Source organism: Helianthus annuus, chromosome 14, assembly GCF_002127325.2.
Source record: "Helianthus annuus cultivar XRQ/B chromosome 14, HanXRQr2.0-SUNRISE, whole genome shotgun sequence".
Taxonomy (NCBI): Eukaryota; Viridiplantae; Streptophyta; class Magnoliopsida; order Asterales; family Asteraceae; genus Helianthus; species Helianthus annuus.
In genome coordinates, this window is record NC_035446.2 from 147454763 (window position 1) to 147474091 (window position 19329).

Consider the following 19329-nt stretch of genomic DNA (forward strand, 5'->3'; position numbering starts at 1 on the left):
AATTCTTGAACTCGAATAATAAATTTCCCTGTAATTCCCTAGCACAAATAATTAAGGGAGATAATTATGTGAAATACATGTTGCATTTTTCAAAAATAATTTAAAAGTTAATACAATAACAAATAACAAATATGGAAACAATTAACTTATTTTCAACTAACCTTTTAGACGGAAGATGAAAAAAAAAAGATGGCATCAATGAATGACGCGTGTCCTTAGAAGATTTATTTTATTATATAAATTAAGTTACAATCTCGTGTATTACACATGTTGATAAATGTAATCTTATATAATTAATAATAAAAAAAGTTTTGTTTTAATATAACATACGCGTTGCACGGTTGAATAAACATGTGTATTATAGTAATAGAATAAAATATAATGTAACTTGTTAACATATATAGTCATCAATATATGTATTTAAAAATGAACACTGACGTGACATTTATAAATTTTGTTAAATTAAATTTAAAACATTATATCTTTCAACTGAGTGTTAACTACGATTTTTTTTTAATACCACTTAAATTTTTTTTTTATTATTCAACATATTGTATTTTTATCATTCTCAACTTCCAATCACATTAAATATATGAAAATATTTAAAAATGACTTAGAGAAACAATCACTGTTCTTCGTTTTTTACTATTCTTTCAACATAATTCTGAATTTGGTGAAACGTTTAAATAAAAAATCACTACTAGAAAATACGCTCCTCTTGACACGCGAACAATGACACGCACATATTTTATGACATTCAAAAGCGTATGTCAAGAAAAAAATGTCATGGTTTACAAAATTTAATAAATCTATGACATTCTTTTTTGTGTGTCATGTTTTTAGCGTCATAAAAAAAAGATTTATCTTGACAGCAAACAATGACACACACTCATTTTATGACATTCGAAAGTGTCTGTCAAGAAAAAAAATGTCATGGTTTTACAAAATTCAATATATTTATGACACACTTGTGTGTCATCCTTTTAGTGTCATAAAAAACAAGATCTATCTTGACACGCGAATAATGACACACGCTTATTTTATGACATTTAAATGTCTGTCAAGAAAAAAATGTCATGCTTGTACAAAATTAATTAATCTATTATTAAAAATACAACCTTGTGAATAGTATTTCAGGTACATTCAGACTTCCACGTGTGACCCATCCTGCTTCTTATCTTCCACGTACAAGAGAAAGAGAAACTGTAAACATGATGGGAGAATGGTAAGAGTGAAAGAAAGATCCGGAAGAGAGAGAGAGAGGGAGATATCCGGAGCCAGCGAGATGGACGTGGCGGTGGCCCTCCATCACCGGAGTTTCACTGTGAACCTTCGGTGGTGGCGGCCTCTTGCGATGGCGGAATCCCACCTAGACCCCATAGAAGCTTTCAGTTCACGCGATGTTAAGATCTGCGTTATTGACATTCAAAGAGACACAACAGGAAATTGAGAAGAATTTGTAGTATGTATAAGGAGGAGAGAAAACGGGGCGTAAAGAGAGAAAGGGATAGGGTGCTGCGAGACAGAAGTGCTCCTATGATGAGTTCACGACTCAACCCGGCGGCGGCAACAGATGTTTTCACTACTAAAAAATAAGCCTGATGCAACTTTTTAGAAGCAATCTTTTTAAAATTAGTTGCATTTGACTCTAATACAACTTTGTTGAACAAAAAGGTTGCATTACAAGAACTAATGCAACCTTTGTCATAAAAAGTTGTAAATTTGTATTGAAATTACAACTTTTTTTTTTTTTTTGGAAAAAATTATGAATTTTACTAGAAACTATAACCTTTTTCTTAAAAGGTTGCAAATTTTATTTGAGTTTGTAACCTTAGTTAGAATAGTTGCATGATGTAAATTTAAATGCAACATTTATTTAAAGGGTTGTTTTGTTAGACATTAGATGCAACTATTATTTTAGAGTTAAATGCCATTTTAGTTTCTGTGGTTTGGATCATTTTGCCAGTTTAGTTCAAAGGTTTTATTTTTCGCCTGTAGGTCCAAAAAGGTTTCACTATTGCCATTTTAGTCCACTGAGTTAATTTCATCCATTTTTTATGTTAACGAGAAGGGCAATTCGGTCATTTTATATGGCCGAATTTCCCTTCTAGTTAACAGAATTATATATAAAATGACCGAATTGCCCTTATCATTAACAGAAAGAATGGATGAAGTTAACCTAGTGGACTAAAGTGGCAACAGTGAAACCTTTTTAAATCCACATGTGAAAAATGAAACTTTTGAATTAAACTGACAAAATGGCTCAAACCACAGAGACTAAAATGACATTTAACTCATTCTCCTATATATTAATAAGAGAAGGAAACGAACAGTACACGAATAATATAATAAAATAGTATATATAGTTTTTTTCAGTTTTATTATCTTAATATTATAATTATAATTGTTATTATCTCCTGTATTTTTTAAGTCTGATAAGCTTGGTGTTAACCGGTACTTGTATCGTAAATACTGGTTCGTCATGGGTACATGAAGGTAAAAACCAGCAACAGCCTGGTACATAAAACGCCAAAAGTCGGTACCGGATTGAATTTGATAATCTTTTAGTTCGAGAAATTTGGTACTGCAACCAAGTACCATTTGCTCATCCCTGATCACGGGTAACGTACGAACACCAACGGTATCGTACAACTTTTTTTAGTTTCAGGGGTAGGGATGAGCTCGGTGCCAACTGATACCGAATCGGTATTGGTACCGAAAATACCGGTTACGATATCGGTATATGAAGGTAAAAACCGATAACGAACCGGTACCAGGAACGCCAAACGTCAGTACCGAACAGTTCAGGAAATTCGGTACCGTTACCCATTACTATTTGCACATCTCTGACTACGGGCTTTTACCGAACAACATCATTACCATACAACTTTTTTAGTTGATTTTCTTTCGGTTATTTTTTAGTGTTTTTTTTCTACATTTTCTTTTTATTCTTGTCAGCGATTTCGTGTACAACGCGCTCGTAGTGATTTCAAATATATATAAACAAAGACCAAATAACAAAAAAAAAAAAATTGTCGCAACGCGACGACGATTTTTATAACTAGTTATTTTAAAAGTTGCATCAAGATGTGCTCTATAATATAATTACTTATTTGTTAATGGGGCCTACCAATGTGCACGATAATATAATAACCAAGTTGCATCAATGGGGCCTACAAAGTGGCTTGATAAATATTGTGGATGTGCTAGAACTTCTCTTGGTAAACTTACATTAGTGTGTTCGCCCTTATTGATCTAAGGGAGTTGGCGTCAATATAAATTACTTGGGAGTAGGAATGGTAATGGGTCGGGTTTGGGTCGGGTATTAGTAATCCCAAGCCCGTACCCGGTTGTAATTCTTTGGCCCGTACCCGGCTCGTTACCCGTCGGGTATTTGTCAGGTATTTACCCATCGGGTATCAGGTATACCAGCTGGTAACGGGTATACCCATTAATTTGTTAAAAATATCACACTGTTATAAATTGCTTACGTATAATATTGTTCAATCTCCTTTGTTAAATTGCTTAATTATATGCATTAATGAGGTGATGTTAAATCGTGCATATGTAATATTTGATTTTGGAGCCCTTGTGTCTAAAGAACTTTCTTACAATCTTACGGAATGCTTGAATCATCAGATAATGTTAGTTGTCGTGTTTTCTTTCTTTTGATCAAAAAGTGAATTATTGCTTCATGAGATATTTTATCAGATTTTGAAATGGGTAAATTTGTAATGTGTAAATCTGTGAGTGTTGGTGAAAGAAGGGTAAATCAGTTATTATATAAACTATTTTTAATAAAATAATCTAAAATGGCTAAATTTGATATTTCTAGTTCTAAGGAAGGAGATATATGTAATTTAATTTTTAGGTTGGGTATATACATGGTTGTAAAAATCCCGACTAGTCTCCGATTAATCGCCAATTAATCACTAATCGGTGGTTCACCGATTAATGGCCGACTAAACACTAGGCGGTCAATGGCGGTCCTATTATGGCCAAATTTTGGCTACACACCGGCCAAATTTCGACCAAACCTTATAAATTCCTTCCAATTACTTAAATAAATGTGTCAATGAGTGGTTAAAAAATATCTGTTTTAGAAAACTACATATAAAAATGTGTGTCTATATATATAACTAAAAATTACATATAAATATCTCGATCCGATGAATTCCGATTAATACCTATTAATCCCGATTAATCGCTAGTCGATACCCCACCGCCCGACTAGCGCCAAGCGATTTTTACAACACTGGGTATATATGTAATTAATGAAGTTTGTAGGGGGATATATGTAATTGCCCCTTAAACTAATATGCTTTTCGGGTATTATTCGGGTAAACGGGCCGGGTATCGGGTGGGTATCGCTAAATCCCATACCCTTACCCGTACCCGAATATTTTTATATTTTTAATCCCATACTCGGCCCATACCCATCGGACTTCGGGTATACCCGGCCCGTATGTTTCGGGTTTCGGGTATACCCGTCGAGCTTGGGCTTTTTTGCCATCCCTACTTGGGAGAGAATATAGGAAAGTAAACTTGTGGAGGGAATATTGATGAATTTTTGGAGGGAAATCGATTAACTGATTTCATATAGAGATCAATAAAAGTGATTTAGTTTTTACTTTTTAGCAATTAAAATATGTCATTTATATAAAATTAGTTTTATGCCCTACCCGTGTTGCTGGGTGTTAAGCCGCATATTTCTTAGCTCCATAACATGTACACATGTGTTTTAGTTATTTGTACATACTACTCATAATATGATCTCAATACAAATTAAATCAAGTCAACCGATTAAAACAAAACACCACCACAGTTTTGCTAAAAAAATTAAGCGATGACAAGACTGTAATTTTGAACTTAAAACAAAACACTACCACAGTTTTGCTAAAAAAAACTAACCGATGGCAAGACTTTAATTTTGAATTGGAGTAAAATTGTAATTTGTCAGAACTAATGTGTGGGTGCTAGACAACTGCCTACAAGAATAAAAATTAAATCTATTCAACCAATTAAAACAAAACACTACTATAGTTTTGCTAAAAAACTAAAATGATGGCAAAACTGTTATTTTTTAACTGGAGGAAGAATCGTAATTTGTCAGGGCCAATGAGTAAAGCTTCCTAGGCAAGAGTGTAATTTTAAACTGGTGACAAAAACGTAATTTTACAGGGTAAAGGGGGAAGTGTCAAGGAGCTGCCTCGCACTATTCCCCAACATCCCTTTTGTAGGCCTATAAATTATACTATATAAACTAAAAACCTTATATAAAAGTATATTTATATTTTAAATATTATAAATTAAGAGTGTTATATACACTAGGCATAACAAGGGGTCGGGTCAACCAAAGAACTGGTCAAATCGGGTGAAGGTCATAACATACCATTTAAAAAAAGATAAGTGTTTGATTCTTGTAAAAATGTACGTTTGTTAGAATGAGTTCGGGTTAAAAAGAGTATGTTTACAAAATATTACAAACTTTATCACTGTTTTTAATATATTTATTATTTATTTTTGTTATTTTATTACTTTATGAAGAGATATGGTCCCGGACCACCGTTTAGTCAGGGAAAAACCCATAACCGACCTACAAAATGAGCGATTGGCTTTGACAAGTCACCAGCAGAACCCACTCGTCGTGTGGATATATGCCATCACGATGGAGACAAAGGATACAAGACATAAGTGACTCCAGAATCCACACGGTTGTCCATATGTCTTCGCGCTAGTCCATTTGTCAAGGGGCTCTGTCGGTACTTCCTAGAGCATCCCATTAATGTCCTCACCGACTACAACATCCACAAAGTTCTCTGGAAAAAGCCAGAACTTTACGGATGATTGGTCAAATGGGCCATAGAGTCAGACGAACACACATTGTATTACAAGCCCAAACCCACCATTAAGGGGCATTGTAACAACCCGACTTTCCGGGTCATTACTTGTATATGTCATTTCTTGCTTAATTGCTTGTACTCTCGAGATTTTCGATTAACGCTAAAGGGTTAAACTATGTTTTCAAGGGCATTGTAACAACCCGACTTTCCGGGTCATTACTTGTATATGTCATTTCTTGCTTAATTGCTTGTACTCTTCGATTAACGCTAAAGGGTTAAACTATGTTTTCAACACGCATTTTAAACGCATGATTACAACGCTTATTCAAAATGCAGTTATCGCATTTAACGCAGTTTATAACGCTTACTGTTTAACGCATTTTATCGCATTTACATCGCTTGTTTAGACTAAACGCAAACTCAACACAGACGCAAACTCGAAACACGGATTTACTTTTATGCATTCTAGTTGTTGTGTGTGTTATGTGTTATTTGTGTGATTACTTGTTTAATGTTATGTGGTTATCACAACGCAACGCAACGTGCAACGCTTACTCGCAACTCGCTTAAACGCAACGCAACGCTTAACACACGAAACGAAAGTTGGAAAACTAACTCACACCACTCGGCTGATCGAATGGAAACGAAAGTTGGAAAACTAACTCGCACCACTCGGCTTAAACGAAGTAGAATATGAGGCTCTTTCTGGCAGGGTTGCGCATCACCGACAAGCTAGGTGCCCGCTATTTAGAGGCTTATATGGATTCAATGGTAGTGGCGGGTCAATTCAACGAAACCTTTGATGCCGAGGACGCAACTTTGATCCTCTACCTCGACCAAGCTAAGGTGCTCATGTGGCGGTTCTCTTCTTGTAAAGGTGTCCACATCAAATGCAGCGAGAATATTGAATACCATTAATCAAGACTATCTGAAGAACCTTCAATATCGTTACCGATATTCATTTTTTATGGTTTCGAGGTTCAATAATATTTCAATTTTCATCGAATTTGTTTTTTTTTTGTGTTCGTACCATACCGATACCATAACAAACTTGAAATCACAAAACAAAATTGGTACCGATATTGATCTTCATTATAGAGTAAACTGCCAAAATGGTCCCTAAGGTTTGATCACTTTTGCCAATTTAGTTCAAAACTCAAACCTTTTGAATCTGGGTCCATATGGTTTTAATTTTGTTGCCATTTTCATCCAAACGCAAAATTTGGTCATATATTTCAGTTAACATCCATTTTTTTTTTTTGCTTTTTCCTCTCTTTTAATGAAGGGTAAAATGGTTAGACTTTTCTAATTTGTTATAATAAAACGTTAAAAGACCATTTTGCCCTTTATTAAAAGGGAGGAAAAGGACAAAAAAACTGACTAGATTTTGCTTTTTGTTGAAAATGACAATAAAATTGAAATCATAGGGACCCATGTTCAAAACGTTTAAGTTTTGAACTAAAGTGGCAAAAGTGACCAAACTTTAGGGACAATTTTGGCAAGTTACTCATCATTATATTTAAATATAAACTATATAAACTATTTAAAAGAATTACGTTTCATGATTTTTATTTCATTTATAACATTTTAGCTTTAATCTTATATATATTTTGTTAGAACATATATATTAATTTATACAAAAAATTATAAATAATTTATTTTATTCTAATTCTTTAAAAGTTAATCTTTCCTTACAATTTTTTAACTTTTTTACTTTCCCTCCTATTTTCCCCGTTTCCCCCTCCGTAGTTTTCCCCAAATTGATTTCCATCTCCCCAAAATTAACCGCTCAAATTTACGATCATCATTCATTGATTTCCTTCATTCATCCCTTTTAGCCCTAACGGGTAAATCGATTCTACTTTCTTGCTTCTGTATAACCTCGATGGACAAAGATGTGATGGCGGATGCCACGATGGTGGTCATAGCTCCACTGCTAGTCGATAGAGTTTCAACCACTGTGATTCTCGATTTGTTTTGCCCTACCTTCACCCTCCATTGCACCAGTGCTACTCTATCGTTCATTTCACCACCACTTTGGATTATAGAAGGTAATTTTTCCTTTTTGCTTTCTCATTATGTTTTTTCGCAGATGAAAAATCCACGCCTCATACTTTATTTGCGGTTGTAGTTACAGTTGGTTTTGATAGCAGGGCTTGCAATCCTAGGTATTGCTACTCATCCTTGTTATTTATGAGTTTTTGAAACATCATGTTAATTTTTAGTTCTTACTATGTTTTTATGTTGTTATTTATGATTTATTGGTTTTTAGTTTGTTACAGTCAATGGCCTTTTGGCTTTGTTATCTGTGCAGATACATGTAATGCTTGAGGTGCCAATCTTGAAGACAATTCAGAGTGAAACAAAATGCTAATCCATAAACTCAGGTAATAATTTTCATTGTCAATCATCAACTTTACCCAAATTTGGACGTTTCTTGAAATTATGATGCGTGTAGGTGATTTCTTTATACTTTTGATTTAGAATTGGATTACACATCATGAGTCCGGTTTGGTATTTGCGACTTTGTGGCTGAACTGACCTATATAAGTTTAATTCCTTGGCCAGATTCAGTCATGCATTCTACATGTTTGATGAAATGTCTCAATGGGATCTTTCTTTATGTTTACATTGTTTCATGATCATTTCCCTTTTATGATAAATTAATAATAATGTAGATGTAAGGGATATATTATTTGGAATAAAGCTGCAAATATTTTATCGTGTTTTTAAATTAGTTTAACTAAGAAATATTTAAGCATACATAGACTATATGGCCTGCTAAGTTCAGAACTTTTTTAGTACTATAGTTTGATAGTCATTTTTAGTGATATTGGTAATATATGTTCTGCTATTGAATATTACATGTATGCCATCCTTAAAATTTAAATCTTGAATAGCCTATTAAATACACCGTCTCCATTTAGTAATTTGTGGTATACTAGCAAGTGGAATATGTTGTCAAATGCTGGGCAGTTAATATCGGCGCTATCTCGGTGATATAGCGGTGCTATATCGGTTATCGGTCTTGGCACATAATATCGGTTCAGAATATCGGTAGAAATCTCGGTGGCGAGAATATTGGCGATATTTACCGGGATATCGCCGATATTTTGATATTCTTATCTCGGTCATATCGGTAAGAAAATCGGTAGGCCAGATTTTTATGTTTTTCTTTATGGGCTGCCAACAAAATACAAAGCCCAGTTCTTTTATGCTTTTTTGGCCCATATATTATAACCTTTATCACACTTCGAACACTTAACACGACAACTGATGATGTCTGCTGAACCCTAATCGTCCCTCCCAAGCTCCTGTGCTTCAATCGGATTTTAGTGTTTTAAGTTATGATAAACAAATGAAGAATCGGGTGCCTTGGTTGATCTTGATGAACACTTTTATATGTAGGATCGTGTTCTGACCCAAACGAGTCGTTCAGAGGTGTTCAACTTCTTCTTAGGTGCGGAATAACAAGAAACGGAGGTAGAAATAGCTGATTCTTCACTTAATCTACTGTTTGTATTGATTTGACAATGATTACAGCTCGATCTTCACACCGGCAGCACTTCGGTATGGAATACAAGGCAATGCTCTCTATGGTTTCGCTCATGTGACCCCTATTTATAGTGATGATGGTTTCGCTCCAAGGTACATGTCCTTATGAGCGAAACCCTAACATGTACGTATAAGCGAAACCCTAGGCTATCCACATAAGCGAAACCCCTAGCAAATGTCCCTATGAGCGAAACCTGCTTCTTATACACATACATTTCCTATTTTCTCGTAAAACGTGCCCTAATCTATACAATTCAATGTAAGACTCGATACAAGACGAAGTCAACAGATGTAGTGCACCAACAGACTCCCCCTCAGATGTTGACGAGTTGACTATCGAGTCAGGACAATGCTGTGTCTTCACATCTTCAGTCTTGATCAGCCTCTGGGCTTTTCTCTCTCTCTTTATCTTCATCAACAGACTCCTTTTTAACAATATCTGCTTGAATATCTTCAGACTCCCCCTCTCGATTTGCTGGCATTTCTTTGTTCTTCAGCAATATCTGCATCAGGATCATTGTCTGGCTCTTCATGTTCCAAGATCGAAACCTGGCTCCAGCTCTATATGCAGAGTTTTCATCTTCCAGGATCGAAACTTGGCTAAACCTGCACATTCTTAACCCAGAAATAAGATTGTAACAATTTAAGTATAAACATATGCACTAACTCTCTGAAATAATCAGACGACTCCCTCTCATAAACATACACCAACAATCACTCTCTCTCAGATCACACACACATGATGAACCACTTGTTGATTTAGAAAACATATTTTGACATTTAAGACATACTCCCCCTCACAACAATGTCATCATGTTTAGCACTCGGAATTTTGAAAATCAGCTTTCCTACATCAGTTGTCGAAAATCTTTTTGACTTTTTCAAAAGTTTATGCTAAAACACACACAAAATCTTTTTGGATTTTCTGAAAGAAAGTAAATGACACCACTTGTAAACACAAAAACTGACATCAATTGTAAAAACAACAAAATGCAGAATTGAAATATTTACAAACAATATTTTTGTGAGTTTGCGTAAGAGGATCATATCAAATTATGAGACATGTTACTAACACCGTTAAGCTGATTACATTTTAAGTTCTAAACAATTCACCTAGATTGTCAGTATGTTTGTCCACTTAAGTTTTCACACAAATTTCAACTGCTTCGAGATACGAATTAATGTTTTAAGCACTTAAACTTATTCGTGTGTCCTACTACTTGAATATACTCCCGTATCCAGATCCCAATATTCAGTCTTACAGGTGAGTATACCACAGATGATATCTGTTCAGGGGTTTGATGCGAGGTCCGTGAGAGCTCAGGTCGATATTTCCGTATACGCAAAGAGATGACGGCTTCGACTTTTGGTGTGTCCCCTTTAGAGGATCTTTTGATTACAACAGCAGCGACTATCAATTTTATTGTTTCATCAGCTTGCTGAGGGCGATGCTATGTTTCAAGCATTTGCGGAAAGCATTATCCGGGGACTAGGTCAGAACTTCTATTCAGCAGAAGTCCCGGGATAATACTCCAGATAAGGGACCTTTCAAACAAGATTTCAGGGGTTACCTATATATCTAAGAAGTTGTTAACCCACAGAACAAGCAAGTTTGAAATTTTTATGTTTATATCTCGTCACAATTTACTAAGTGTATAAAACCTACTGACACATCCTCAGCAAGATTGTTTATCACATTTTATCTTTACAAATCTTTAGCATGTTGTGACAGTCCACTGATGTACTATCATTTCCTCTTTTCACAACAAAACTTGTTTTTGGATTTTATCATGTTTTTGTATTTTTCAAATTTTCGAATGTTTTTGGATTTTCTGAAATTTTCTACTCCCCCTAAAATGCAAACACATTAAAGAAAAAATTTGAAAACAAACTAAGCTCTTGACCCACTTAAACACAAAACAAAACAAAACAAAACAAAACAAACTGTACAGAAACTTTGACAACTGACATCGAATCGCATCAATTCGCCATCCACTAGGCTTAAACAATCAGAACTCCCCCTTTCACAAACCATTTTCTCATTTAGATCTCAAAACACTTAAGTTTGTTTTAATCAAAATGATTTTTCCGGAAAATGAATTTGTGTTAACCTTTTGAAGATTTACCACTTGTAAATTACGGGGATATGGTTCATCATTTTGTCAGTTATTATGTTAGTAAATCAAGTACAATTTAATGTCCCTGATTTACCGTTTTGCAATTAAGCAACCTTTTTACCACTTGTAAATGAATAACCACTTGTAAAATCACAATCAATACCACTTGTAGGTATATCTGAACAATTACCCACTGTAGGAATGTTACGTCTACATTTACCAATCAGGATTCCGATTCCTGGAAGCTCCGGCGTAGTCCTTCATCCTGTAACATTTCAAACATTTTCAACAAACTTACATATAAATTCATCAAAAACATGAATGATGCCGATTCCTGATCCACGATATAAACTTTGGATCTCCGGCAAAGTCCTAAGACTTTAAGGGAAACAAACTTCCATCCAAGTCTTTTCAGACTTGATGGTTTTCAATTCTTGCGCAGTGGGGTTGTATGTTGCCTTTTTAGTCGCATAAAAATCTTTAACCCCCTTCACTTTCCCATTTAGCATTTTTCCAAAAATCTTTTTAACACTCCCGTTGAATGTTTTCTCGACATCAAATTCATTTTTCTCTTTGTAAAACTGATTCGAGATTTCAATTTTACCAACTTTCTTTTTAACTTCTTCAAACTTCAGTGATGGAAATTCTTCATCATTCACTGAAATTTTCACCTCACCTTGTGGCTCCTCTGGCTTTGTGGAACCAGATTCATCGCCGACATTCACATCAACCTTCTTAACAACCCACACTTGGTTGTCATTCTCTTTCTTTTTATAAAAATTCTTTGTAGAACACTCACCAACCTCATAAGTTGATTTTTCAAAAATTTTAAGTCTGTCGGTTGGTGGTTCAACATCAACATTCTTTTCTTTCAATTTCTGAGAAACTCCCTGTTTTGTTTTGGCGTTTTTCTGACAGTTCCATGCAATGTGACCAACTTCATTGCATCTGTAACAGGTACGAGTTTCTTTTGGATATGACACATCAATTCCATTCTTCTTCTTTTCAGCAAAAAACTCCTGGTTTGACTGTCTCCAGAATGGTTTCTTCTGTTCCTCTCTGAACTTCCTCCTGACACAAATTCTGTTTTTGTTTTAGAATTTTTCACATTTTTATGATTTTCTAGTTGAATAAAACCAAGACCTTTCTTTTTGTAGCTACGATTTTGGTTTGGTTTCTTTTGAGAACCCGAACCAGAATTGTAACCCTTTTTCTTGTTTAGACGTTGTTGAACTCTTGAAGTGTATTTTTTAGGTTTTCCAGTAAGATTTAAATCTTTTATTTCAGAAATATTGATTTCTGTCATTTTGAAAACCTTTTTGATCAATTCAAATCTGACACTTCTTATTGGAAACTCTTTGTCAGAGTATAATTTGTCAGAATCATTTAAAGTGTATGCGACTTCAAATGTTTCATCATCCAAATTTGCCTTTGATAATAAAAACTCTTTACTGTAAGACCGTTTGACCGACGATTTTGGACTGTTGACTGATGAATTTGACCCTCCAGACTCAGACTTTGACTCGGACTCCTCATCAGTATCCAACACCTGATCGACCACCTTTTTAATTAACTCAGACTCATGATCAGTGTCAGACGAGGTAAATGTGACGTCAATGTTTTCTGGTAATTCATTAGTTGTGTCAGTTTTTAGCTTTATATTGACTGCTTTTTCAAGTTGCTCCTCGTTTGGTTTTCTAGGTGAATATCCTTCCCAAATTGGAGGGGGACACTTGTTATAGCTAACAGTCGGTTTCTTACCACTATCTTTCTTTTTCTTCGGCTTCTCGATTTTGAAAAGCTTCCATACCTGCAACAGTTGGGTAAATACGATCAATGAGATAATCAGAACTAGAATAACTTTGCAATAATCGTCTAATTCTCTCATTCTCAATCTTTTCGGTCTCCAACTCTTGCTTTCACTTAGCACTTTCTTCGATGTAGAAGTTGATAGCTTTCTGCTTTGTCATCATGACTGCATTCATCATCGTTAGTGCTTGTTCTCTTTCTGAATTTGTCTTTTGAAGACCAGTTATTGTTTTGTTCAAGACATTATAAGATTCTTTCACATAGTTGAGATTAAACAGCAACTGCTCCTTCTTCTTCTCATATTCAGCTATTATATCAGCTTTTGCTGCACATTCCTTGCATGCTTCCAAACACTTCTCGCAAGGCTTTACAACTTCAACAATCTTCTCAATTTCGATTGTCTTCACCACTTCTACCACTTTTTCTGCTTCTTTCATCTTTTCTTCTACCTTTACATGCTCATTCTCAACACTCTTCTCAGCAACACTTTCAGTCTTCATTTCCATTTGCTCTTTCTTTTTGCCTTCAGTTTTTCCATGCGATCTGCAAAATAGAAATGAAAACTTTCAGGAGAAAGATGAGTTTTAGCAATATTGATATGTTTCTCTTCCTCATCATCACTACTGCTATCAACTGGTGATTGATCAAACTGTACAGATTTTCCAGAATCAGCATCTGATACACCAGAATCAGACGGTGTTTGATCAAATACAACTTCTTTTTCTGAAGTAACATCATTCTGTACACACTCATCTGAACTCTGTGAACTTTCATCAGCACTTTCTGAGCTTTCATCAGATGCAACAGACTGTTCCTCCACACTTTCTACAGTCACACCAATAGACTTCATCCATGTGGTAAACATGTCTGGTTCTCTGACAATCTTGGCAATGAAAGCTTTGAACTCTCCCTTTTTATCAACAAACATATCCCAGCTGAAGCCTTCAGGTAGTCTTTCATCATCTTGATCAACTAAACAGGCTTTGCTATCAGGAGATATGTAGTTGCTCCAATTGAAATCCACCAAACATGCTCTTCGAATCCTCAATCTTCCTACCATGTGCCGTCTGTGAGTCTTGTGATTGACCAACCTGCTGATAAATGGCTTTTCGGTAGTAGTCATCTTTTCCGAACGGATTCTGAGCACCACTAGCCTCCCTGTTCTTGCACTCTCGTTTGAAATGGCCTTTCTCCCTGCATCCAAAACAAGTAACTTTAGATTTATCAAAACCTAAAGTAGATACATGAGCATCAAGAAAGTCATTTCTCCCAGTAATTGTCTTGAACTTTTCAGCACGTCTAAGAACACTTACTAGACACCATTTGATATCCATCAGTTCCATTTCTTTGGCGTCTATCTGATCGTAATCCTCTTTGGTGAGCATAGGATTTCCGATCCGACCAGCTACAAGACCCTCATATGATAACAATACAGAACCGAGTAGAGCCATGTGGTCTTTTGCAGTTTCCTCAGAAAAATTTTGACCTTCTGGAAGATTTAGAGCGATGTTGCACTGAATCACGTAACCATTTCCTGTCTTTGTGCCTTGAGACTGAAAGCTTGTATTTGACTCTTTAGGATTGACACTCGGAAATGATGAGAATCTACTGCTGCTTTTAGTTGAACTCTGATCAATCTTTTCTGTAGAATCCCCAGTACTAAACGCAGTCTGGATTTTCGGACTTCTCTCAGATTCTGGAACTGGAATGCTACCCTTGTAGTACATCTTCACGTCCTGTTGACCACTCGGACTGTTCATCCTAGCAATCTTCTCCTGTTCCAGATCCTGACTCTCGATCTTTTCGATAAACTGAGAAATCGTTAGCCCATCATAAACACCAGTATTCTTCAGAATCATCAAATACGTTCCCCACTCTTTCTGCGGTAACGCATCGGCTAACTTGTCTACCCATTCTTCACGATCTTTGGTAATACTCAACATCGACATTGATCGCACTAAGCGGCAGTAACGTTCAATCAACTTCTTTGTATCTTCACCCGGTAAGCTACTGAACAGATCAAACTCTTTCTTTAGCAACACCTTCTTGCTTTTAATCATATTCTCGCTACCCTCAAATTTGACTTTATGTGCATCCCAGATTGACTTCGCAGTTTTGTCATGCTGAAGCAATATGAATATGTCTTCTTTGATTGCTTGCTGAAGCAGACTGATCATCATTTTTTCAGCTTTGTACATAACTCGTTCTTGATCCGTGAACTCTGATAACTCTTTAAGAACCTGTAAATCTGTTCGAGGCAAGACGTATTTCTTCAGAATGCATTCCCATGATCTAAGATGGTTTGCTTGAACCCAGTTTTCGAATCTGCCTTTCCACCCGTAATATTCTTCGATACTCATCAATTTCGGGGGCTTTTGGGTGGTTCCTGTCTCGTTTTCTAAATTCATAGCTTGAGCAATAGCAGCTGGACCAGACGGTGTTGCAAACGCGTTATAGAACTCGGTATCCATGATGACTTAGTACGATTTTCAAATTCAGTGACAAATAAGTGAAATCAGGTGGTGACTGTGCACTAAGAGCGAAATCCCAGATGTCCGTAAAAGCGAAATAGTGTTCTGGATGACCTTAAGAGCGAAACCTCAAACAATGTCACAAGAGCGAAACCCTTATGGTCTTTGGAGCGAAATTACTGATTATCCAAGAGCGAAACTCCTCAATTTTGTGACACAAGAGCGAAACCTGATGTCCAAAAGAGCGAAATTATTAAGCAATTTGGAGCGAAACCCTACAGATTATGTGTCACAAAAGCGAAACCCTGATGACAAATAAGCGAAATCACTATATGTCCGAATGAGCGAAACCTAATCGGAGGTTAATTTGGTCCATTTTTAATCCTTATTTCAATGTCAAACTTTCAGGGATTTGTCTATGTCCAATTACACACAGTCTGTGAAATTTTGATCCAATTTTGACCGATAAAACTTTCTGAAATGATGAAAGAAGGTGTAGAAGTAAGAAATGATGATGAAATCCAGCTAATCTCTGCAGAACTCCTCCTGAGCTTTGATACCACTTGTAGGATCGTGTTCTGACCCAAACGAGTCGTTCAGAGGTGTTCAACTTCGTTTCAGGTGCGGAATAACAAGAAACGAAGGTAGAAATAGCTGATTCTTCACTTAATCTACTGTTTGTATTGATTTGACAATGATTACAGCTCGATCTTCACACCGGCAGCACTTTGGTATGGAATACAAGGCAATGCTCTCTATGGTTTCGCTCATATGACCCCTATTTATAGTGATGATGGTTTCGCTCCAAGGTACATGTCCTTATGAGCGAAACCCTAACATGTACGTATAAGCGAAACCCTAGGCTATCCACATAAGCGAAACCCCTAGCAAATGTCCCTATGAGCGAAACCTGCTTCTTATACACATACATTTCCTATTTTCTCATAAAACGTGCCATAATCTATGCAATTCAATGTAAGACTCGATACAAGACGAAGTCGACAGATGTAGTGCACCAACACTATATTTTGCTATTAATATTATATAGGTTCTAGACTTCTAGATATGAATATATATATATATATATATATATATATATATATATATATATATATATATATATATATATATATATATATATATATATATATGGAGTGGGGATCCTACGGAAAGTGTGTTTTTCCTAAAAAGTGTAAAAAGTCATAAAACACAATAATTTCAGGCATAAAACACACCTAAAACTCACAAATAATAGAATGAATATTACTAAAACACCATATTCAAACTCTAATAGTCCATAAAAACTTCAAACACACCATCGTAGAACTATGAATATAAAACACACAATGCTAAACAACATAAAACACAATAATATTTGTCATTCCACAATCAGAGCCTTAACATCTAAAACACAACACAAAACTCACATACATGATGTTTTAGTAATCTTCATCATATTATTTGTGGGTTTTTGGTGTGTTTTATGGTTGACATTATGGTGTTTTATGACTTTTTACACTTTTTAGGAAATTTGGACTTTCTGGCCAACTCCTATCCTATATATATGCATGATATTATAAATTACCGATATCCTACCGATATCTCACCGCGATAAACGATATCTCAGATATCAGTCCCTGATCGATAACCGATATTTTCCCGCATTAACTGCATAGGTCAAATGCCTATTTAACCTTCTTATAAACAGATTAAAGTTGGCGAACATAGTCATCCTGCTGTTGAGTATTATATGTGTGCCATCCTTAAAAACGTTTTGGTTTGGGTTTGGGTTTGGGTTCGGGATAGGGTTGTTCGGGTTGTATGAATCCATGGCAAAAGTAGAAGAATTTTATAAAAAGTAGAAGAGTTTTATAAAAAGTAGTAGAATTGTATAAAAAGTAGAAGAAAAGTTGAGAGAGAGAATTCGTTGAAGTGGGTAAAAAAATGGGGTGTTTTGAGTGTATTTATAGGTAAAGTTATTAATTTTTTTGATTTTTTAAAAACTTGACTGTTGGTTTTGAATTTAAAAGGGAATTGATTTTTTTTAATTAATAGCCGTTGTCAAACGACTTTAAACTTTTGTCATTTAGCGAGCGTCCTCACCGTCTGGGCTACGACGTTTTGACGACGACGACAACAAGGAAATGGTGTTGAGGCCCGGCGACAGTCAAAGACGGGCCTTGCCGAGCCCCACACCGAGTGGTCTTAGGAATTCTAACATACAAATGTTTACTTTTTATTTATGTTCTGTTCGAATTTTTTAAATATAGTAGTCTAAATATTTTCAGTTATTGTTGATTAGTGGGCCACATGCTTTGGAAGCTAAAGTTTTCGAGGTAACATTGTAGTTTGAATTCATTGATTTATACGTATGAAGTAGCCTGATCTTTATTTCTTATGCATTTAACTCTTTTTTCAATTCTTTTTTTCAGTTTGGTTATGAAACTGATGGGAGGAAACTTAATGATCTTTTTGGTGGTTTAAGATGGTTGTTCAAATGAAAAATGTTATTAACCGACGATGATTAATAGTTGGAAGGAACTTAATGATCTGTTTTGGCGGTGATTAATTGCAGTTTGTAGTGGCATAAGATGATATTTTCTAGCCCAGTGTTGTTTGACAGTTTAGAGAGATTCAGGTATCTATAGGCCCCGACTTGCATACATTATAATTTTTATTTTTTAAACCACTAGAAACTAATTATAATTTACCAGCTACCTGTGGGACTTTAGATCTTTCTACAACAAGTGTTAAGTTTATAGATAACTAGGTTTTTACCCGGGATTGCTTCCCGGGCTCGGGAAACTTAGTTATATTAATTACTATTTGTTATTAATACGAACACATTACATCAACCATCTCATTCGATTCAACAACAATGTCTTCAAATCACCGGATTAGATTATGAACTCATATTAGAGGACAAACAAAAGCACAACAGGACCACATGAATAATATCATTTCCATTTTTACTTCAATGCACTTACATGATAGGGTGATTTGGGATTTTGTAAAAATCTTTGTTTTTGTACTTCTTTACAAAATAAAATGTTGACCAAATTTCAAACAGATGTTGACCAATAGTCAAACAGATGTTGAGCTTAAACAGATGTTTGGTTTAAGGCCAAACATCTGTTTATGGCCAAACATCTGTTTAAGTCCAAATATCTGATATAGAAGGCAAAACATCTGTTTAAGGCAAAACATCTGTTTAAGGTCAAACAACTGTTTAAGTCTAAACCTCTAATATAAAAGGCGAAACATCTGTTAAAGGCCAAACATCTGTTTAAGCCTAAACAGATGTTTAATTTACTAAGATCTATTGTCTTCTCACACGGTTTTCCTCTTCAAAACACTGTTCAACCTAACATGTGTTTCCATTAACTATTGACCAAAAGGCATACAGATGTTCAAACCACTGTTTGTTATTGAATTTTTTTTCCAAAATTACATAGAATTGAAGAAAATGAAACAATGACTTAAAGAACTATAATTTAACACATAATCTAATTGGGCAAAGCAATCTATTATCTC

The 19329-nt window shown here is 35.3% G+C and overlaps 1 long non-coding RNA gene across 2 annotated transcripts; it reads left to right on the forward strand.

Annotated features, from left to right (window-relative positions):
- Positions 1 to 7600: 7600 nt before the first annotated feature.
- LOC110904243 lies at positions 7601 to 18508 on the forward strand. Of its 2 annotated transcripts, none has more exons than XR_002572440.2 (5): positions 7601 to 7894; positions 7975 to 8011; positions 8158 to 8230; positions 18084 to 18131; positions 18228 to 18508. It is a non-coding gene; the product is annotated as an uncharacterized LOC110904243 (long non-coding RNA). The 2 variants fall into 2 exon arrangements; XR_002572441.2 differs by having other exon boundaries at positions 18098 to 18131.
- Positions 18509 to 19329: the final 821 nt, after the last annotated feature.